We start from the raw sequence: 23,687 nt of genomic DNA, 5'->3' as shown, positions 1-23,687 counted from the left end.
ACCATGTTCCAAGAGGCAACATAAACGACCCCATTAATCCAGCCAATGAGGATTGCAAGATTCCGCCACCTTTCTGTAATCATGTCCCTGTTACTGCTGCAAACCAAAATGTGGATCCGCATTGACCTTCATTGGACCATTAACAGATATTAATATTGGCAATGGGGAGGGAGACTAATTAATAATCCAATTTAAGGATCCAATGGGTTTTTCAGGAACATATCTGGTCAGCTGAGTGGAGCCATATCGTAGTTTTGTAGAGGAAAGAAAGTTGCTAACTGGGATGGGCCTGTTCCTCCTCCTTCTGCTAACTGGGATGGGCCTGTTCCTCCTCCTTCTGCTAACTGGGATGGGCCTGTTCCTCCTCCTTCTGGCTCTTGTTTAGATCTGAATCTTTATTGCTACATGACCACTTGCGACTGTTAGAGACACCATGAGAATAGACACTGAACAATTAGGACGGAATGCAGACAGAGAATAAATACCAGACAAGAGATACACGATAAAGAGACATAAATGCAAGACATAGAAAAAATACAGAACAGGTTTCCCCCATCTTACATCCACTGAATCAACATCCATTCGTGTGAACGGCCGTGTCTTAAAAAATTACAATAAAAAAGTAATCTGTGTTTCAATGGCAAACATAGCAGCCGCTGTTTTTAAAAACACGCAGGCAGGTGGTAGGTGGGCTGTAGGTAGTGTGAGCCAACAGAGACTTGTAGTATACAACACAGCCTGATGTAAAATGTTACAGTACTGTAATGAACTCCAGTTAACCATATTTTTCTTATTATTTGTTATGGGTTTTTATGTAAATTGCTTACTTATGTATACATTACTGCATTTTCTATAAAGTGTTTAAAATGTGAAATTTTGAGGTGTTGCGTTGTTTTTTTATAGGTGACGGGAGAGGCTAGCTGATCCAGCTTGATAATTATAGGATTGAGCTCGGAGTTATATGCGTTTGCCACCATTAACAGGCAGATCTAGACGAATACCTACACTGCCATAATTGTTTGTGCTTATTACTGCTGTATCCTGGTGTGTAAATGGAATATGCAACCGGCAATAGTGCCATAAAGGAACCACAGCTGAAATATTCACTCAGTACATCTAACAAACAAAATCACATCTGGGATCAGCACATTAACCTGCAGTAACAAACCAGTGGCTGGTTCTGTAGCTTGATCACGAGGCACCTTTTTCCATTGGTAATCAAGGCAAAAAAATAAATAATGGCACAAACTTTAATATCACATTTGTCCTGGAAATACACACACCTCCAGATAATAACATGTATTCCACGCTGTATGAAAGTAATGGCTGACATTGCACTGTGCTTTGTACCTGCCTTGATAATCACCACGTCAATATCTGTTATCCAATTCAGTCCAGCACTCTGTGTTGTTTGGACAGCTGAGTAAATACATTTTAACTGAGTAAATACACAGAAGTATAGAAACTGTGATCAATTCAGTATGTAATTTATGATCACTTGAGTATGTACTTAGATATATATTCAATAACCAGAGATGGTACTGAGAGAGAAAAACGAAACAATCCATCTAATATGACAATAATGAATAAATATAATGCTTATTAATAATTATACTACGGGACCGTTGAATGCTTGAATCTGATTGGCTGACGAACGTTCTGAGGTGTGCAATTATTTTCAGGGAAACGCACGGCGAACGTAGTTCCAGGCAGCTCTCTTGACCGCATTACAGTTCCATATCACTTCGCATAGTTAACTGTAATAACGGAAATTAGCATACAGTACCTATACAGCACACAGGACTAACAAAAACAACAACATGACAGACGATTTTCCAAAAGTAAATTTTAATATTTACGGTGAATATGAAACTTATACATGCACAAGCTTTTCTGTCTCATTACTGCAATCACACGTCCTTGCACACGCACACTGCGGTTACACACTCACACAAAAACGTGTTGTCAGCGCTGCCCTGACGATTTTATCAGTTAGCCTAGTGTAGCAACTTAAAGGCTACACATGACATTTCTCACTAGCGAGGTAATAACAGCGCTGCATCTTAAAGCAGACTTACAGTTTAGAGACGGTGCTTCAGAACACTGTTGAGGGACACACAGAGGTAGCCTAATTCATACAAGCTCTCTCTCTCTCTCTCTGTTTCTCTTTCTCTGTGTCTCTGTCTCTCTCGCTCTCTTTCTAATAACTTCATTATTAACTGCATTAGTCTGCTATCAACGGCTCAAGCCTCCATTGCCAGCTTTAAAATGACGTTTTGGAACTAGCAAAAGAGTCGTTGGATGAGATGCGGAAGAAATAATCCTACTCACAATAGCGATTTAAGTAGAAAAACCGGACGAATCCCTTGAAATATATCATCTGATCGATGTCTTGAGGTGTGGCAACCGTAGTATAAGCGGAATAATTGACTCCGGAACGTTGAATTATTAGAAAAATAACTCCGCTTCGCGTCGTGGCCGCATCACCACCTCGGGTGTGCATTATTTTTCTAATAATTCAACGGCCCGTCGTCAATTATTCCTTACATATTTACTGATGGATTTCCAAGCCATTGAGTAGAATTGCATAGATATCAAGAGTAAAATGCTTTTCTGGTCGATTAGTGGCAGAATGGGCCACGTCGAGTGCTCCCTGTACAGAGCATGGCGATGCGTTTGTGAGTCACGTTGAATATTACAAAAATTTGGCTGACAGGAAAGCAAATTTTGGGAAGCATGTTGAGACGGGTTAGCAGGTGCCACGTACCAATACAAAAGAATTTTGAATTAAATCAACGGAGGCTTCCGGAACACCATAGGCAACAGGAGAGTCCTTAAGGTGAATTACATACACGAGAAACATCAAGATGTGCCCTAAGATCAAAGACAAAAAACAGGAAGCTAAATGCAGAACAGCTTAGCTACTGTTCTTAAATTTTTAAAATAAAATAAATAACCAAATGAGCAATATAGGAAGGAGGGTAGTAAACAACTTTCTGTAAGTACATGAGATTTCGATGCCGCGGAATAAGTATGTCTTATTTAAATCTGACTTAAATCACCAAGCTATTTTCATTCTCAATATGGAGCTAAACATAAACATAAGGTTTTTTTTCTGATATTTCTGAGGTATTGCCTCAAATTAATCTGTTGCATATTGAATGGAGGTTTATATATAATACAACAGCTTTCCAAGCATTTCACTGCCTTTCAGACTGTCCTGGGTAACCACCATTAAGGATGTAATGGCATAAAAGAGCAGAATTGTGTGGTAATAATGCTTGAATTGTAACAACGAGAAACACGAGGACCTGAGCTCAAACTTTGTTATGTTTTATGGTGCTGGAATATGAAAGGGGAGCCGAGTTTAATTATGCATTTATGTTCCCAATTTATGTTCCCAATCAAAGTCCTTCATATTCCCTGTAAACCAGATGTGAATTATTTTTTAATGCACAGCTGCAGCCTGTGGTGCCACAGAAAATGCATGGAATGGACCTTACATAAGGCCCTTAATGACTCTTTTTCAGAAGAGAAGAAATTATTCTCTGTGTCTGTATTACTCCAAATAGGGGTGGATATAGGGGCGGGGCCACAAGGGCACTTGCCCCAGCTGAAAGCTGATTGGCCCCCTGAGTGCCCCCTCCCTTGTTACTCATCATTCAAAGTAGAGGTCGACCGATATATCGGCCGGCCGATATATCGGGCCGATATTTAGCATTTTTTAATGTATCGGCATCGGCCGATATCCGAGTGCACTACGCCGATTTTCAGACAGGCACGTCTGCGGGCAGCCCAGTGTTATTGTTGCTGTGGAACACGTGACCCATGCTGCCTTGTGCAGGACCACAGCCAGAAGTTTTGGAAGAGTCCTGGGATAAAACGGTAAGGCTTAAATTCTGATCTTTCAATGACCTGTTTATTTAAGTACTATGAAATGTTGCTTTAAAAGAAAACGCGAATTACGCTATTGGGAACTGCGGTAATGATAATGAGCCTTCAACCAACTGTAGCTTACAGGTAACATTAAGGATCATTGATTCTAATAGAGTTCGTTTTGTACGCTTATTGGTGGGCTCACAGACGTTTTTTAATCGTTAAAAATCATTTTAATTGTTAACATCGGGCTGATATGGTAATAATTAAAATGTTATCAGTTATGTTTTTTTTTCTTGTGTCGGAGAGTTTCACTCTGTGTGTGTGGGGCGGAGCAGGCAGCTCTCAAATACTGCAGCGTGTGAGAGTTGCGTTACTCTGCCCTGATCACAGACAGCGCCGTCCTCGGAGACACAGAGCTGCTAAGAACAATGCATGGTGGAGAAAAGTGTTTGTTCGAAAGCGTGGTTACCATTTACTGGAGCTGATGCTGACAATGGTCCTTCTGTGCAACTTTTTTTCATTTGAGACCGGAGATTCAAACAATTTGTCAGACGTCTAGATAAAAAGTGCATGACTTTGCGCAGTTAGTTTCCTTATTAAACATGTCTATCCTTTATACGGGCTTATACATAGATAATAAATTTTGTGCATCGTTTATTATTAATGTGATATTTTATCATGCAAATAGAGGGGAAAACGTCCAATTTTCGGCCAAAAAATATCGGCAGCATATATCGGCCATCGGCTGACCCTGACTCCTAAATATCGTTATCGGCATCGGCTATTAAAAAACCCATATCGGTCGACCTCTAATTCAAAGTATGTTATTGGCTAATGATAAGGTCAGCCCCTCAGTATAAATTAAAGCCACTCATGCCCACAACCTTTAAAAATCCTAGAATCCCCCCCTGCCTCTATGTTATGCTTCAGGCCACTTCACGCTTCTGCTCTATGGCGGAAAGCTACAGTATACCCCAACCTTAGTGGGGCCCCCAGACTGGGAGCCTGGTCCTGCTGGCTTGGGGACTGGCAGGTGATTTTTATATGTTCCTGTGAAGATCCACAGCACTATACAAACTGCTATTAGCGTGGGGATCTTCCAACTATCAGACAACTGATGGTTTGATGATAGAATTCTGATTGAGAACCTTCCTCAAGAGTACAGAAGCCCAGCCTTTATGGGAGCTGAACCAGTAGTGTTCTGGTGACCGTTATGCGCTGTTAATGGCACCTTATGCAGGTATTATCACAGACATATCTTCATGATATACCTTAAGGTAAGATACACTGACATTATTGTGTTAGTACTGTAAATAATCTTGTCATAGCACGGCATGGCACAGATGGAGAAAAAAGGTGACAATCCACTTGTAGCTCCAAGAAAAAGGGGTAAATTAACAAAATGGAACACAACATGGAAGACACAAGAACAAAAAGACCACGAGGGATCAAAAAGCAAACAGGGAATAAACACTACTAGAGAACTAAAAGAACACCAGGAGCAGGACTAGGTAGCAAAGCAAATAACAGACAGTAACAAGCACTCTGAACCCAGACATGCAACTACAATTAACCATCAAAGAGCAGAACCAGAACAGGCAGCTAAATAAACAGCTAACAAGACACGATGCAGGACAGGTGAGAATCATAACCAAATAACCAATCACAAGGACTCAGGGCAAGCAAGAACAGGTGTGACATATTACAAATAAACAGGCCAGGGAAAATTAACAAACACTAAAGGTTAACTGTAGTGGCAAATTTTCTGTGTTTTACTTAAATAAATTCACCACTTCTTCATATGAGCAGACTAGATCATTTTCTGACTCGTATCCACATCCTTTCTAACATCCACCTCATTAGCAAGTTTACTCACTGACTCCAAATCCTTGTAACCGTTGATCTCTTTTATTTTCAGAAGGTTGTCATCGACAGGATCACGTTCAGCCGTGAATAAGTTTAAATATTTCCAAAACAATAATCACAGAAGAGCGATAACGGATAAGGATTCACAGTCAAAAAGCTACAGTACATGCTTCCAAGCTGCGCATATGTCCATTTCGCTACCAAAAAAAAAACCTATATCACGTGCACAGCATAGGATCCACATACTGACCAATAGAAATTCAGCATCAATAATGCTACCTAAATATCCACATTTTCAATTATTACAGATTACCCATTATTAAGTATGCATGAAATAATATTCAAATTCGAAATATTAACAAAAATATTAAGAAAATATTTTCCTATGATTTGGCTCTAACATTAACTATAGCAAGGAAAACTGAGCAAACAGGTACAAGGAGCAAAAAACAAGGAAGCAAATGAAATAGTCAAACACCAACAGGAAATCACTGATAACCAATAACAAACACTAAGGAAATCCAAAAGCCAAAAAACAAACAAAATAGGTAAGGCTTGTTCTTAGGCAGCTTCAAACCTGTGACTAGCAGGTTCTCAGTCTTGGAGCTGCATACACAGCACCCAGAGCTATGTGGTAGTCAAGGGAGTAGGAGAAGCACATAGGGGCTGAAGGGCGAGCGAAAAGGATGAAGACAGGATGGCCAGCGACACCTGCTGGCCAAACACGGAAGAGACACAAAGCGCAGGGTTGGATGGGCGCCAACCCTGAATATTCTGTTACCAGTCTGCCTGATAAATATCTAGTTCATCATACCCGTTCTGGGTTTAAGAGGATCAGCCAGTGTGTCATTGTCTCACTCACATGAGGAATTTGGGGAACGTCTTTGTCAGGACAAATGCCAAAGCTAGAAGACCCTGTTAGTGGTCACCTCATCAATCCCACAGTTGGCATAACCATGGTGATTATGGGAGTGGCCAGTAAACTACAAGTATCTAGAAGCAGTCTTTGCCACCAGCCAAACCATGAATTTGAGGGAGACCGTGAGGTTTGGGGGCCCCCTATTAGCCACAAACAGTCATTTTCTTGGGAGGGCGCATGGGCCTCAGAAACAATTAACCCTCCCTCAGAGTTTCACCCTGCGCTCTCAGGTCCATCAGCTATTCCGGACACAATCAGAGCATTGCTGAGCATAGCTTTTTAATTGATTGATTGATTGATTGAATGATTAGTGAGTGTAATTCTTTTTTTTTTTTAATTTATCCAAAATCCAGTGACGTGACTCTGGCTTATGGCCTTTGAGCTGAAGTGCGGTATGTTTGCAAGGTGAGGACTGACAGTGCAGATAATGCATACGAACCCACAGGGAGAGAATGAGGCACAGAGCGACGTGGCCGGCCGTGTAAATCATATTGACAATGATTCTGCAGGACCAGCAGGCATTAACCGGCAAATAAATCTCCGATGTCCTATTTCAGTGATGAAAGGACAAGGATTTCAGGACTTTCTGTGTGGAAAAATCTCATGTCTTCGCCATAAATGGATTGGAGGGGTAGAAAATGGGACTCATTGGAAATGAAAATGAATGCTGTTTCATCCTCCCTGATTATGCGATAAGTTAAACATGCTCAGAGTTTACCGTGTCGAAAAGCACCCGCGTGTGCGTGCCTGCGTGTGCATTTGTGTGTACGCGCGTGGCGTAAAGGACATTCCAGTGTATGGTAATGAGCCCCAGAGGGTCCATTTCGGGTGCTGTACCGGCAGCTTGATGCGTCGTTTTAAAATGAAACAGCACATTGTCCCGACTGTGGGGGAAAAATCTTTCATCTGGTTCCGTATAATTTTGTTAAAGCTACTTTCTGCTGAGTAGACAGTGTGCCATTGTATAATATGAATTTGTATCTTTTATTATATTTTTCTCTGGAATTACACTAGAGAGATATTAGAAAGAGAAAAGGCTGGTTTCTTTTCCTCCTTCTGTGACCAGAGCTTCACTGAATCCTTTTATTCATCCACCCTGAAAATGACAGGTATGTTTGGGTATGTTTACTTCCTGTTTTGGAAACGCGGTACTTAATTGGAATTTAGACGCCCTCATGCTGATTCTACAGGGGGCCTGGTTTGTTTGCACCTCCTCTGGCAGAACTGCCCCATTCCAGATGTAAATAAACAGCATGAAGGCCACAGTCGAGTCCCGACGATGAAACCGCCTGTGTTTTGTGTCCGCTCTTTGTTTTCTCTGAGCAAACATACAACAGTCCGCCTGATCGCTCCGAGTCACAGTCGAAATGTCAGCAATGATTACAGAAGACTTTCTGGGCATTCCTCAAGGACTGGGGAAGCTTTCTAATTAAACAGGAAAAACAATACAAGCAAACACTCCACTTGTTGGCCATAACAGGCACCATGGTCACATAGGTTAATTAAATTTGTAAATGATGTAAATGTTCAGTTTTAGGCTACAATATTCTTAAATATTCTTAAATAAAGAATAGGTATTTAAAATCAGAGGTTGGTAGTTCAGGTCCAGAGAGTAAAAGTCCAGACCAAGATTTTGTTTCGACTAATCAGTGGAGTACTCTGTGATTGTGTGTGTGTGTGTGTGTGTGTGTGTGTGTGTGTGTGTGTATATATATATATATATATATATATATATATATATATATATATACATGGTTAGCACTGCCTCCTGTTGGCTGCCAGGGTATATTGCAGATTAAACACTGCCCCCTCTCTCACCCACATGCATTCCAACCTCTGGTACTTACTGATTATATTTGCTCAGATATTTTGTCTCTCTCTTAATTCCCTTATTATTTGCCCTGACCTGTAAGCCGCTTTGGCGAGAGGTGTCAGCAAAACAAATTAAACGTTAAGTCTGAGAAGTGTCTGCTTCTAAATCTCTGCCCGTGATTAACGTGCTTGTCTCTCTTGCTGGGAGGGTCTCTTGGGGGGGCTAAGAGGGACAATGGGAATGCGTGTATGAGATCTTGAAGGTATCAAGTGATCAGGCCTGAAGATCAACTCAAAATCAGCAGTAATTAAACAGTCAAGATGCTTATGGATCATTTTAGATCAGCAGCAGAAAGGATAAAAATTAAACTCAATTAAACTCAGAATCTAACAATTCTTTATATTACCTGCATTAAAGAAACATATGACAAATATTGAGTTTAACAGCCATCTTCTAATCAGACTCAGGCAATTGCAGAATCCTGCTCTTTTCATTCAGAAGATCCACTTAAACCATGTGACCTCATCTGGGAAAAGTTAAATAAATGAAGCAGGGAAATCAATGACTGAATGTGCTCACTTTGTATTGTGTGTCTTTGAATACCCAAGATCTGAACTTCTCAGGCTGACACTATAATCTGGCACAACAGATATAATCGAGGTAACTCAGACTGATACAGCAATGTATAGGAGATGCTACAATGGAAGAAGGTTTATACTTTAAATGTTTATTAATTTAAAAATAGCTTGTGCGCTACTTAAGGCCAATCTGTTGGTTTTTTCAAATTTTTTTAAGTGCTGTATAATTTTGTGTGTCAGAGAATTTCTTCATAATGCATAATGCAACAATGAGTTCAAAAAAATGGTTGGACAGTTTTGTGTCTTATTCCTATGGTATTTTGATTGCCTTTTTTAGGTTTCGCCAGTAATGTTGCATGTTCTGCAAAATAATAATAATACAAGAGGGAATACAGAATTGGCACTTTACACTATAAAAACACAAGGAAATGCAGAGTGAAAATCTGTCCGGTGATGGGACAAGTGGGATGGGAATCTGCCATCGTTACGGAGCGAAAAATGGTCCCCCGAATGTTTATAATGAGCTGCCACTGGACATGTCAATCCACCCCAGCATTCTTTATAAATTAATCTCCACGTCCTCTGAGGGCCATTGTATCAGCAGCCATCACACGAGGATCCAGAATATTCCATGAGTGTACGTGTAAGCCTAACGTTTATGCTGAATGACGCCTCATGTCCAGAATACCGCTCCCCCCGCACGGGCCCCTCCAGTCCAGGGGCTGAGAGTGAGTGGGCCTGGCGTCGCAACCTGGGAGAATCACAGTGTGTCGCCCCCCATCAGGCGGCTGATAAATGCAGGCATCAGCACCTTGTAGCTTGTTTTCTGCATTATTCATTATCCAAACAAAGCTGCATGTCTGCCTAATCCCAGGAGCGGCCTCATGCGGGTCCCCGACTAGGAGTGAGAGGACGGGAAGGTAACAGGATGGAATGTTACATTTGGACCCTGGGGCAGAAGGCTGGGAGGTAACAATCTGGAAGTTTCTCTTGACAGGCAGCAGGTACAGTAAACGTCACTGAACGGGCTGAGGAAGGACACTAATGAGTGAATAATTCAGCACTAAGAGCTTGTCATGGCACATCCTACAAGCAAATAACAGATCAGGGAAGGATAAAAACAAAACAAAAGCAAAAAACACACATCCTGTTGAAACGTATCCAGACCAATCCATTTACTCTAAAAAAAAAAAAGGCTTAGCCTGTTTACAGTGGATGTCGAGAGGCTCTTATCTTTAAATTGATGGTCCTGGGCTGGTCACAGCAGCATACAGCACATAATTAAGATGTCAGTGGGGGACCGTTGTCTTGATGTCCTATGCAGCCACTTCATGGCACCACATAGCAGCCTCGTCGGCAGAAGAGAGAAACAAAATAAAACAGAGGAGCGTGGCCTGTACCCCCAGTCGGTGTTTTTACAAAGAACGTGCATGAAACGTGGGTCCCGCTTTTAAGCAGGAGGGTGGCGCTGCGACTGTGTTTGTACCGTGTATCAAAATGCTGGGGTTAATGCTGATCCGCACTTTCCCTTTGTTTCCGATGACTTCTGTGATTAAGAACAGCGTTTATAGGTCCTGCTCGCTTTGATTGGCTCAGAACCTTCTCCTGCCCACAAATCCCTTTCATTCCAGCACAGACTGGCACAGAAAAAGGTCACTGAAGTAAATTAGTGAACATGACCAATAAGGTTTTAAAACTATTTTTCAGCATTGATATTGAGAGGGAAGAAAGGAATTATCTTGTGATTTGCACATCCGAACGGCTCGGCGGGCGCTCTCAGGCTGTGCTTTGATTTCTTTTCTGTCAGCTATTACATCTGGCAGCTTCTCACTAACCGCCATATGCGCTAGCCTGACAAAACGACAGTAGATTTCAGCTGTGGCAAAGCCTCACAAGAACGAACAAACAAACAAACAAAAGGAGCTCCGTTTGCCAGTATTCGCTTCCTGTGAGGCCACCTTTGCTGGCAAAGCGTTTGGCTGCAAAAGCAGACAGCAGAATGGCTCTGCCACAATTACTCAAACATAGTCGTGATGGGTTTTAATTTACTAATGGTGCCACACAAACAAATATTTATTCAAAGGGAGGATGCAGATATATCATTTGGACAGAGAAGATCATTTTTTCAGATTAGGCCTCAGTAATTATGTACATTTGTATCATAACACATTTATCAGCTGAGCATGTGGGGGAAAAATAGCATGCTAACTTATTCATCATGCAATAATTCTGGTTGTTAAATAGTCACAGCTGCTTGTTAATTATTCTGTACTCAGCAAACTATTGTGTTTAAATATCCATAAGTTTATCTGTAATAACAGGTTGTATCCCGCCAGGTCTTAACCTGCTCTGGAAAGTGCCAGGGGCTACATTAGAAGCCTGCAGAAATTTACAGACATAGTTGACTCCTTTTCCTAAAGTTCCAATCATGGGTCTTTCCCCATAGATGACCTTTGACAAGCTTGTGCCAGTATACAGTGCCTTGCAAAAGTATTCATTACCCTTGGTGTTTGTCCTGTTTTTTTTGCATCACATGCTGGAATTAAAATGGATTTTTGGGTAGATAGTAGGGCTGTTTTCGACTAAGGATTTTCATAGTCGAATCTGATTCGTTCGATTTTGCCGTAGTCGACTGATAGTCGAACCTTTTTTTTTTTTTTTAGATAGCAGCTAGATTTTTTCCATTTCAAACAAAAGAGTTAAAAAAAACTAAAAGAAAAACATGGTGTGTAACAAATACCTTTTATTCATTTAAAGCCAGATGAACAAAACATATCTCACATATATCAAACATCAGAAAAGTTAAAATAGGAACAAATGTCTTCAAAAACAACAACGTGCCAAAACATGCCTTTATCTCTCACTTATGAACCTATTTCTTGGCTTTTAATTCACAGTTCACACTCGGGAATCGGGATAAAATAAATAAATTAAATTAAACTTAGCGCAACAGCCTGGCACTAGTCCAAAATGTCATAAACATTTTTCAAAATACAATAAACCTGTCTGAATAAATAAAAACAATTACACAACAACGAAAATAAACATAGGCCACAGTTCACACTCGGGAATCGGGATAAAATAAATAAATAAAATTAAACTTAGCGCAACAGCCTGGCACTAGTCCAAATTCAAAATGTCATAAACATTTTTCAAAATACAATAAACCTGCCTGAATAAATAAAAACAATTACACAACAACGAAAATAAATATAGGCCTAATATAAGTCATAATCGAATGGGCTTCAGAAAGTGCAAATGCAGCAAAAAAAAGAAAAAGGAAAGGATGTCTTCGTTGCTGCGCTTCGCGCGCAGCCTTCAGCTTAAGTTCACATTGTCCCAAAAGAAAAAGTTCACATGCTCTGTTCCACACCACAGACGATGCACCTTTTTTCTTTACAATCTCCTCCTTGTTGGTTTCGTCACATGTAAGCAAACTCACCGCTGCACCGTCTTCTTCCATTGTCGAAGTGAATGTGTATTGCGTGGTTACCCAACGTGCAACGATACGTGATCTCAATCGCGATTAAGACGATAGACCAAAATCTCTATCGGTTGACAAATTTCTACCGGTTAGTCGAGTCTACCGGTATATCGCCCACCCCTACTCATTGGTTACATAACACTTTCCTACTATTCGACTATGAGGTTCATAGTCGAATCAGACGTCTACGAATCGAATCGTCGAATCCTCGACTATTAGAAGTCAGCCCTAGTAGATAGCATAATTTTATGTACACAACATGCCTACCACTTTAATGGTGCAAAATATTCAGCTGTGACCCTGCCAGCCAATTGCCAAAAATGCAGTTTTTAGGTTTCAGAGTGCCCCATCAAAGTCAGCGATGTGGACAAGCAGATCGCCAAGATAGACAACACACTTGGTTTGGGGGACATGGGCCAGGATGTGCTCCATGAGCCTCTCGAACATGGTTGGGGCATTGTAGAGGCTGAACGGCATCGACCAGAAGTGACATAGACCGTAGCCAATGGTGAAAGCCATCTTTGGGCGAGCTCCTGGAGCCAGTTCGACCGCCAGTAACCAGTCTGGAAGTCCAGGGTGCTGAGCCATGTTGACCCAATGTAGTCCAGTGTGTCGTCAATACATGGCAGCGGATAGAGCTCCTTCATCGTCACCCTGTTCAGCCGTCAGTAGTCTACGCAGAAGCACCGCAACCCATCCTTTTTGGAAACAAGGACTGCTAGAGCTGCCTATTTGCTATCGGATGGCTCTATGACTCCTGCCGCTGCCAGCTGTCTGATTCTGTGCTCTGCTGTTTGTCGCTTTGCCAGGGACAGTCTATGTGGGTACAGGCGAAATCACTCATGTTCATGCGGTGCTGCGCCAGGTTGGTGGGTCAGGTACCCCTCGTCCTTGGCGGAAAAGATATCCGGTAACGAGTCAAACCGAGCCTTGTGCTCATCCTGCTGCTCCGCAGTCAGGTCCAGGCTGCTATGCTACCACACCTTCCGTACAGCTTGTTCCGTCTCGGAAGATACCCCCGCTGTGAAGTTACTGTGTTCTGCGACTGGGGCAGGGCTTGGGGTTGTGTCACTGGTGTTCTTTCCCCAGTTACTGCAGGCTGCTCCCTTCGCACAATGGCTGGCTTTTTTGTCCACCAGGGCTCAACATGGTGTTTTGGGTACCGGGCAGTCGAGGTACGGACCCATAGCCTCACCAAGCTGGCCCACTCTAGGTACAGCTGTTGGGGTTAGACTGGCATATGTTGCTGGTGGGGCTCTGTGTGGGTTGCTCGAATGCTCTGTCACTCCTCGCTGTCAGAGCCCCCCGGCGCGCAGGTGTGGCCTCGGCATGGTGTAGCTGGTGACTGGCATGATGTTGCTGGTGGGGACAGGCTTTCCTCGGCCCTCTCTGCCAAGGCCTCCACAAGCGTGGCTAGTGCCCGCAATCGGACGTGCTGCCGCAGCCGCTCAGGTGTTGTTGCCTTGACAAAGGCATGCCTAGCCAGCTCTTCCTGCATGGTGCCAGGGAAGTCCGGGTAGCCCCTCCCTGCAATGATGAAGAGGTCTGCCACAAATGCCCACAGGGTCTCGCTGTCCTGCCTTCATCAGTTCGCCAGTTCTGCCCTCTCCACCTCCATGGACTGCCTCTGGCCAAACCCAGTCCTGTCTTTCTGTCCATCCATCCATCCACCTCATTCTGGACACGGTCACAGGGTTTGTATTTGTGAATCGCATACACACTTTAAACCAGGGGTTCCCAATCTTGCTCCTGGAGAGTTAGCACCATGCAGAGCTTGGGTACAGCCCTTATTTAACACACCTGATACAGATAATCAGGCCCTTCAGTTATATCTCAGTATGAGAACCAGCTTAACTTCAACATAGAACATAGCTGACTCTAATACTGAGGTGATACTGAAGTGCCTGATTATCTGTATCAGGTGTGTTAGATTAGGGCTGTACCCAAGCTCTGGAGGGTGGTACCTCTCCAGGAGCAGGATTGGGTACCCCTGCTCTAAACAAACAGGGGAATCAGCATTTTGCTCCATGGGTGGTATGATTTTGTGCATTAGACAATTAGAATTAACTTTTGAAATACTCCAAATATAATGAAGAAAACTAAATATGTTTTTTAATGTGGGGTAATCATATATCAGATATTTCATTATAAATGGTTATTTATTAATAATTCATTAAGGGATAATGTGTTTTGTAAATGCTACTCGGGAAATCTTTGAAAGGCAAAAAGAATGGAAAAATAATTAAGGGCACAAACGACTGGTTGGCGGGCACCTAATCACGGCGTTACAGCACCCCGGTTCCTAAGCAACTGGTACAAGGCCAAATAAAAAAGGAATGTAGCGTTGGTGCCATTTACATACGGCATTAACACGGCGCTGAAAGGCAGATCGCATCCCCATGTGCGTGGAATGCTAAGCCCGCGCTCCACGCTCCTTACCCGCTCGCTGTCTGACTGATGCCACCTTAATGGCATCCCCGAGCATCACGGATGTATACCAAGCTCGTTCGGGGCCTCTTTCGGGGCCACACTCCCCTCACACACAGATGTTCTGATCCGGTATCGGGGATTCATTATGAGCTTTTCTGGGAATCTACAGTGGAGGCCAGGGGCAGAGCAGCAGCTGCTGACTCTGGGTTTAGAAAGGAAAAGCAGAGAACATCTTTATTGTCATTGTGCATGAACAACAAAACTCTTTGTGCTTTGTTTCTATATCAGTTCCACATATTATGTAAAATAAAATAATTATGATGATGATGATTATCCATCCATCCATCCATATTCTGAAACTACTTATCCTGTTCAGGGTTGCAGGGATCCAGAGCCTATCCCGGAGGTTACGGGTGCAAGGCAGGGACCAATCCAGAACAGGACGCCAACCCATCACAGGGTTGATGATGATGACGATTATTATTATTATTATTATTAACAATAATAAATGTTATAAATGTACCTCATACATGTCTGTGGTTCATCCATCCATCCATCCATCAGGGCCAGTATGCATAAAACTACTCAGAGGAAAATTTCACTCTTAAATGCGTCACAATTCTAAGAGTGACGTGATTTTGCTCCTACTCCCAGACTTAAGAATAAGTGGCATGCATAAACATTCTTAAGTGTTAAGACTTGGTCTCAGCTCCTAAATTATTTAAGAGAGCTGGAGAGGACTCCTAAGCCGGTTCGGAGTTGAATGATGGCAGCTGCACTATGCGCACCCAGACGGAGACCGCGCACTTCCGTCAAAGAAAGGACGTCCTGCAGACGTATGACAATAATGAATTGATAAAAAGGTACAGGCTCATCTTTTTGTCACCAACCTAATTAGGAACCGGATACAATCTCCTACACCACCTAACAATGCACTTACAGTTGAACTGAAGGTGATAATGATGCTACGTTTTTGACAACTGGAAAAACATAATAATATAATGATTATCATCATCTATTATAGCGAGGGTCATAACAGCAATATAAGTAATGACACAAACCTGTAGCTTGCATGCTTGCTTTATAAACTGTGATTTCCTTTTGCAAGGTCGATAGAACCTGATGTCCGTGCTTGTAACAGCTGGGCCAAACTTTCCTCGCACTACCTCCTTCCATTGCAGCACCAACTGTGCCAAAAGAACCGTTTTGTTTGTCGTCCAGTTTGGTTTTCTTTTAGAATCCAATGTCTTGCTATGAGTTTTGCGTTTGACCCATAATTTATACAACATGTGCATCTATTAGTGGAAATTGATCGGTGATGTGCTAGGTAGATTTTCGTAAAACCACTTAAAGGTATGATCACAGAAAGGTATGTTGTATAAAGCTCTACATTAACAGTTTAATGTCACTAATATATTCACCGTGCAGCTCCTCTATTGGTTGAACTCAGTATTTGGGGCGGGATTTTATTTGTAGTCCTCATTTCACGACACTTAAATGCTGGCTCCGTCAGCACTTAGGAATTGGGCTTAGACTTTGCAGAAAGTTACTTTTAGCAGCTTTATACAATGTTCTTAGGTCCTACTTTTTGCTAAGATTTTTTTAACACTTAAGTCCAAGTGTACGACCATTCTTAAGACCATTCTTAGGAAGTTTTATGCTAACCGGCCCTGAGGTCACATGTTGTTTTAATAAGGGGAGGGGTGCCATCTATTTCATGCATGGACAGATGTCAGTCGGGGAAAGTCGGGTTAAGCAGTTTGCATGTTCAAGTTAAATCAGCATGTTTGTTCCCTGGATCTGTGCTGATCAGCTGGCTCTTGTCCTCATTTGGAAAAGTAACAGGCCGTCAAATCGGCCTCATTAACTGAATAAGTGGACACATGGTTGTATGTCGCAGATACAAAACCACCCATGGTATATTCTAATTTAATTTAGCTTCTTTTGAATATAACCTGGCATCTGGACCTCGCTGGAGGAAATCTGATTTAATAAAGCTATGCCATTTAGTATTTATTGATTTTTAGGTGCAGTTTTCTATGTTTGGTGCAAAGTGAGATCCATTCATCCATTTTCTGTCGCTTATCAGGGGACAGGTTGGAGGGGCAGCAGTCTAAAGTTAAGTTCATGCTACACAATTTTAACCCCGATTTTCCACTTGCCGACAATTTTTGCAGATCGCCGACAAAATCCCGAGATCTGAATGACATTGGTGCTCGATCGGCCCTGGCAATTGGTGCTCAGTCCTACATGTGAACCATTCAAAGATGCGACCTGATGGAGTCACTGATGCATCGCGGACGACCCCCAGATATTTGGCATGCTAAGTATCTAGACTTTGTCAGCAAATCCCACAGGTGTGAAAAGTGTTGCGGCTACAGCCAATCAGAGCGCAAGACATAGGGTGAGGTGAAACCTGAGGGAGCAGTTGAAAAAGGTGGAAAAAGTTCAATCTGTTCAATCTATTTAGAAATTGTTCTTAGTGATGAGGGATATATATATATATATATATATATATATATATATATATATATATATATATATATATATATATATTGTCAAATGATTTTTGGAATTTTTGTTTGTTGTGTTTGTGTCATGGTTGCGGGCATCTCGGGCACGGGAACGGGAACGGGGCATGATGCACAAATAAGGGGCGGACGACCCACTTGCGGCTCCAGCAAACAAAACAGGGTTTTAATCAAAAGGACCACAGCACGGAAGGACCACAGCGGGAGGCCGACCCTGACAGTTTGTTGTCTTTTCTTCTCAAAAAGTTATCTGGGCTGATTTTCATTAAAATCCAAATTTCTAATGAAATCATATGCTGATGACACGTTTTATTGCAAGCAAGAATGAAGGCTTGCATAGTCAACAGACATTCCTCATTGTCTTTTTTGAAGAAGCGGCGAAAATGAATCTGTGATGAATTTGATGCACATGTTGGTGTGTGGGTGAGTATATGGCTGTTGGGGCTGGTTATTAGCCTAAAACCACAAAGGCTTTGGCTGTTTTTAATTGACAATGACAATAGTTAATAATTAAGTGAGCTAGCACTCCATCTGGTAATAATCCCATAATCCACTGGTACAGATGTTTTTGAATCTATGAAATATTGCAGCTCTGCAGACAGTGGATCATAAAGAAAACCTTACCCGCATCTGTGCAGCTTTTGCACATATTTCCCAGCTGTCTGACCCTGTTAGTGATTGGAAGATTATCTCCCCTATTATTTGAAAAACTGGCCTAAATATAATTAAAGAACAAGCTCCACCACTCTACCAACCCCCCCACTCCAGATGGGCCCGATGGCTATGCTGAGCCTCCCCAGATATCACAATATCATCCATCTGCAAACCTTGACAGCTGTCAATCAAGCGCATAGAGCCAGTTGCCTCAGCTGGGCAGATCTCATTCATTTCCATGCTGGATATGAGCACCTCGCATTTCAACTGCCCCTCAAACCCCACAAGCCCCCCCACCAGGACTGGACGGATTTAATTACCGCTGCATTAGAGAGGAGGCTGGAGCCCAAGGCTGCATAGACTGCTGTATTGTCTGGGAGCACTGGGCTCCGCCCCACCCACCCCGAGCTCCCAGTCAAATGTCTGAATGTATAATTTATTGCAGCACTCAGACGTCTCTTGACTTTAGTAAAGTGCAAATTATCATACTGCTATATGTAGTAATTAAATGGGAGGGACATCAAATGGTAATAGAATAGAGTTTATATTATTGTGCAGAGAGACTGAGAAATAATTATTCGGTTTTATTTCTGAGGCACCAGAGACCTGTTTTGGCTTTTTCTCAACTTTTGAGTCCTCATTTTACAGGACTGCCACATGTCTAAGTGTGTGAGCCTCCCCCCCACTCGGATCCTTGGCAGACGGGTAATAGACCTGGCTTCCTTTGTAATGGTCTAGAAATACTTAGCCATAAGGAAATTAAGAATAAAGTCAGGAGGAAAAGGGCTCTGTTCCACAATTGGAAAATAACTAATGATTTCAAATTAAGCAGGAGTATCTAAGTCTACAGGCAGAGTTAAAAAATGACATTAGGCTATCCAAGAGGGATGTAGAAAGAAAAATTGCATTGGAGGCTAAGCATGACAGTAAAGGTTTCTTCCAATATTTTAACTCCAAGAGAGCACTAAAAGCTGAAATCACTAATTTGCAGGATAGTAAGGGACTTATAATTGATAATGAAATTGATATAGTAAATGAGTTTAATGATTATTTTTCAAGGGTGTTCACAGTAGAGAACACAAGTAACTTACCACCAATTAATACGAATACAGCATCGTCTATGACCAATATATGTATAACTGAGGTTGATGTGATACTAAGCCTAGCTAAACTCAAAATAAATAAATCGCAGGGGCCTGATGGCATCTTACCTAGAGTCTTAAAAGAGATGAGGGATATTATTAGCCAACCTTTAACTTTAATATTCCAGAAATCGTTATCTACGGGTGTGGTACCATCAGATTGGAAGCATGCTAATATAACACCCATGTTCAAAAAAGGGGATAGAAGTAATCCAGCAAACTATAGACCAATCAGTTTAAGTAGCATTACTGGAAAAATAATGGAAGCTATAATTGAAGTGAAAATGGTAGATTACCTAGATGCAAATAACATTATAAAGGATAGCCAACATGGATTTACTGTAGGAGAGGTAGATCCTGCTTAACGAATCTACTTGAGTTCTTTGAGGAAGCTACAAGTGAAATTTATCACAAAAAGGCCTATGATGTGATTTACTTAGATTTCCAGAAGGCCTTTGATGTTGTCCCCCACAAACTGCTGTAGGATCACACATGCACATATCACAGGGCCTAAATTCCAGGTGGCCTGAGACAAGGCCGAGCCTGGTACGAGAGGCACCAAAGGGAGGTTACACACATAAACACACACACACAGATAACAAGGGAGCCCAGCACTCCAACTTTTATTGCCCAAAGATTTAGGGACCTACAGACAAGCAGAGTGGACCTAATGGACAGGGGTCCCTCGACTTGGCAAACAGTTGTAGCGTTAGCTAGGAATAAATGCATGTCTGTTACACAACTTCAGCCTCCGTCATTGAGTACTCACACTAAGTTCCTGCCTTTGTGCGATCTTGCTACACGCTCTGAACCTCAAACTCGCCTGAAATATCGCGAGACTCTCTCTCATCGGCCGTGAGGGGAGCTTCGCTACCAATCGTTTACATTACCTGGTGATGCAGCTCGCTGGACGAGCCTTCTAACCCAGGTTACTAAGCGATACTGGTAATTAGTGAAATCCCATTTAAGTCTCACATTAACAGACTCACAGGGGTACCGCAATTGAGTTTGAAGGAGCCGACCATTCGGCATAACGATTGGTTAATAATCAACATTAAATAATAATTAATTAAACTTTAATTAATTTCAAACATATTGGTGGAGATATTAAAAATTACCTGAGCTAATAATTCCTACACGGCTCTTGCTAAAGCTTAAGGCTGCAGGGATTTTAGGAACTGTGGCAGCTTGGATCAAAAACTGGCTAACTGACAAGAAGCAGCGAGTAGTTATTAGAGGCACAATGTCACAGTGGGCCTCCGTTCATAGTGGGGTACCGCAGGGTTCAATTTTAGGACCACTATTGTTCCTAATTTACATTAATGATATTGACAGAAATACATACAGTAAACTGGTTAAATTTGCAGATGACACCAAGGTGGGCGGTGTAGCAGATACTGATCTAGCTGCAGAGAGGCTTCAAAGGGATCTGAATTTAATTAGCGAATGGGCTGATACTTGGCAGATGAAATTTAACACAGATAAATGTAAGGTAATCCATGCAGGGAGCAGAAATATAAAGTACAGATATTTTATGGGTTCCACTGAAGTAAAGTGATTACGAGAAAGATCTCGGTGTGTATGTTGATGCTTCCATGTCCCACTCTCGCCAGTGTGGGGAAGCAATAAAAAAGGCCAATAGAATGTTGGGTTATATCTCTAGGTGTGTGGAGTTTAAGTCAAGGGAGGTGATGTTACATTTATATAATTCCTTGGTAAGACCCCACCTAGAATATTGTGTGCAGGTTTGGTCACCATACCTTAAGAAGGACATTGCTGCCTTAGAAAAGGTGCAACGGAGGGCTACGAGAATGATTCCTGGTCTTAGAGGAATGTCTTATGAGGAGAGGTTAGCTGAGCTGAATCTGTTTAGCCTTGAGCAAAGGAGACTAAGGGGGGACATGATCCAGGTCTATAAGATTCTAACAGGTCTGGAAGCTGTTCAGCCAAATGGCTATTTCAATATTAGTTTAAATACTAGAACTCGTGGCCATAAGTGGAAATTAGCGGGAGAACATTTTAAAACAAATTTGAGGAAGCACTTCTTTACACAGCGTGTAGTTAGAGTATGGAATAGTCTTCCTGCTAGTGTAGTGCAAGCTAAAACCCTGGGTTCCTTTAAATCAGAGCTAGATAAGATTTTAACAACTCTGAGCTATTAGTTAAGTTCTCCCCAAACGAGCTTGATGGGCCGAATGGCCTCCTCTTGTTTGTAAATTTCTTATGTTCTTATGTTCTTATGTAGCTTGGACTTGATGATCTAAAACACCACCACAGTAATTCTGGCAAGCTAGGCTGTCAAGTGGCTTTAGAGAAAGGTGAAAGAAAATGATTTGAACCCAAAGATGAATAATTGGTTATTGCTTAATTTACATCGAAGCTCAGCTCTGGGACCTCCGCCTCAGGGTTGCAGCATCTCCTGGTGTGGCTGTAGCAGACCACACCCGGTGCTTCCAATTCTTACCTATTGTAGTTGTCCTCTTGTTGAACATCATCAGCTGTTTCCTGTTTGTTGATTGTCTGTGTACTTAAGTGTGTCCTGATTCAGTGTTTACTAAATCAGTCATTGTTACTCATTGCTTGTTCCATGCTCCTACCCTGTCTCCTATGAATAATAAAAAAATATCCTTGCGAGGGGTTTTGCTTGCACCACAGCCTGCCAGTGGGACATGCTTTTACATTTGGTTATGACAATGAGGTGACCTACTGCACCATTGAACTCATCTAATAGGCTAAGTCTGTCTTACAGTTTGATGTAATTAACAGTTATTGATAGAAAATACTGCATTGTTATGGGTTTAACTTAATAGTGCATTACTGTTGTTAAAGATCATTTTGTACGTCTGTCATTCAAGGTCGGTGTGCTCCAGCTCTTCAAAAAATGGTGGTTGCAGTATGTCTCTGTGCTCATCATGAGCTCTGGCAGCTCAGTTTACAAACTACACACTGTCATTATGGTAAGACATGTGCTCTACCAGTGACTCACAAAATTTTATGTTTATTTACATCCGGGTTGTGACCTTTGGCAGTAGCCAGTTACAAATTGCCTCCGAGGTCATGTGTTGGGGCCATCTTCTGCTGATTGGCCACCTGCTATGGGGAAATAATGCAAAATAATAGCACCAGTGGGGGCAATTTCTCACATTAAATAAAGCCCAATATTAAAATGTAACATGTGCCAGATCCGTCTAACTCAGTTTTGGCTTCAGCCTCAACCAATGAGAGACTACAATTATGAGCTTACAGATGTTGTTCATCAAATGGATTCAAAATGAATAATAATGATAAACATTGGCCATCACAGCGAAGAAATGAATTAAGAGATATCATACTGAAAATTTATGTTAATTGGCAGCACAGCAGCCTGTCGCATCTCTTAAGAGACGTACATTGGGATGATTTGATGTTTCTGCTAAGGTTTGCAGTCTGTGATGTGTGACGTCTTGTTAGCCTTTATGATATCTTCCTTAAGAATTCTTCGAGAGACCTGGCTAATTAACCAGCATGACTGTGTCACAGACAGCCTTTAATAATAATAATAATAATAAAAATAATAATACATTTTATTTATAGGCGCCTTTCCAGACACTCAAGGACAATAAAATAAAAATATAAATAGTGTGTAGAAACACTGACAGGAAACAAATTTCGGGGGGTGGAAGATTGGTATGGCATGAAGAGATGATGCTTGAAGGGGGTGTTGACCAAGCAGGGGGGCATTGTGAGATGGGAGGGCCACCGGTTAAGACGAATCAGTCTTGTAATGAAGAGGTCAGAGATTTGGGGGCTAGGTTGGGAGCTCACACTGTCCCCTTGAACTTGGTCCATAAGTGAACGCTACTTTAATCGCTAGTATAACCTGTACTGTAATAAAGGAGTCATCTGATACATATACATACAACAGAGATTGAGTCAGAGAGAGAGGAAGATTGATCAGCAACCAAACGGGCATTACGGGATGAAAAGGTGATATTAAAATGTAACTTCTGCATTAAATGGAAGTGATGAAAGACTGAGAAAATAACAAGCATGTGCACCTGTTCAACTTTGACACCTAACAGCTACTTTCAGTCCCACCTGGACAGCAGAGATAGAAAGAGGCAGGTTGACACTTTCTGTAGGGGCAGCGTATCCCCAAAGCCCCGGCTGTGTGGATGACAGCATCCTGGTCGTGTCTCTGATCCCTGCAGTCATGTGCTGCCCTGAGGAGTCCGCGGTGATGATGGGGGGGCCACACCGTCAGGGGGATCAGGTCCTCACCCCAGCATGTGGCCACGTGGTATTGGACCAGCAAGGCGAGAGGAGAAGCAACTATCTGACACCATGAAGGAAAATATGTTTGTATTTTCCCTCTCAATTGCCTCAGAGTTATAGCTGGGAAACAGGTACTC

The 23,687-nt window shown here is 42.1% G+C and overlaps 1 long non-coding RNA gene across 1 annotated transcript in view; it reads right to left on the bottom strand.

The window, feature by feature from the left end:
- Positions 1-3,673: 3,673 nt before the first annotated feature.
- LOC111850888 (uncharacterized) overlaps positions 3,674-23,687 on the bottom strand; it is a 92,005-nt gene continuing 71,991 nt past the window's right edge. Inside the window, exon 5 of the long non-coding RNA XR_011990184.1 lies at positions 3,674-3,930. This is a non-coding gene — a long non-coding RNA (uncharacterized lncRNA). The remainder of the gene's footprint in view (positions 3,931-23,687) is intronic.

Source organism: Paramormyrops kingsleyae, chromosome 4, assembly GCF_048594095.1.
Source record: "Paramormyrops kingsleyae isolate MSU_618 chromosome 4, PKINGS_0.4, whole genome shotgun sequence".
Lineage (NCBI taxonomy): Eukaryota > Metazoa > Chordata > Actinopteri > Osteoglossiformes > Mormyridae > Paramormyrops > Paramormyrops kingsleyae.
This window is presented reverse-complemented; position numbering and strand designations above follow the sequence as displayed.